Here is an 829-nt window from a genome sequence, read left to right on the forward strand (position 1 = left end):
CCACTTTATTGTATCATCCCGTGGCTTAGTAAACAAGTTTTCTACAAACATGTTCCCTACTTCCACTTGGATATGGGACTTTAACATTGACTTTGATGTTACTTTTTATTACATAAATAGTTTCAAGACTAGTCTTACAGATAACTTTTTGTTTAAAAAAATGTATCACAACTCTTCATTACAGACAATTATTCATTATGGTTAACATTTTTTATTACACAGCGACAAAACTTTTCTTGACCTTATTCAGCATCTATCAATCGACTCCAAGTCGTAAGTGAAAATTAATCACTAGTCTTTAGATCATAGCTAGTCTGACCATCCATCACGATCCATCCGTAACTTTTTTTGTGCGTGTGATCCTAGTGTCAAATCAAGAAACCGCCCAATTTACTTGAAATATGACTTGATACATAGCCTTTCCTTAGAGTAGATGTTATATAACGTCGTCGAAAATATATTTCTTCTCAGGAGAAGGTAACTAATTAGTCATCCAATATATATTCAACATCATAGAAATGCAAAAGAAAAAATAACCTTTACGTGTAAGCATTAAGCTCATCGATACCATTCAGAGAAATGCTTCTGAGAAGATTATATTCAAGCCCTGACTGACAGCCGGCAAAATGGGATCAAACGTTACAGAACGCTAGTTGAAACGGCAATAGTCTCATGGATAAATAGAAAAAAAGTGAAAATATAAGGTTCAAGATTTAAATGCGAAAACGGAATAAAAATACAACGGAAAAATAGCGCAGCATACCTGTGTGGATTCTTGCCTCGTGTTCTCCAAATTAATTTATGCAAAAGAAAGATGACCTGTGAATTG

Source organism: Penaeus monodon, chromosome 34, assembly GCF_015228065.2.
Source record: "Penaeus monodon isolate SGIC_2016 chromosome 34, NSTDA_Pmon_1, whole genome shotgun sequence".
NCBI classification, from domain to species: domain Eukaryota; kingdom Metazoa; phylum Arthropoda; class Malacostraca; order Decapoda; family Penaeidae; genus Penaeus; species Penaeus monodon.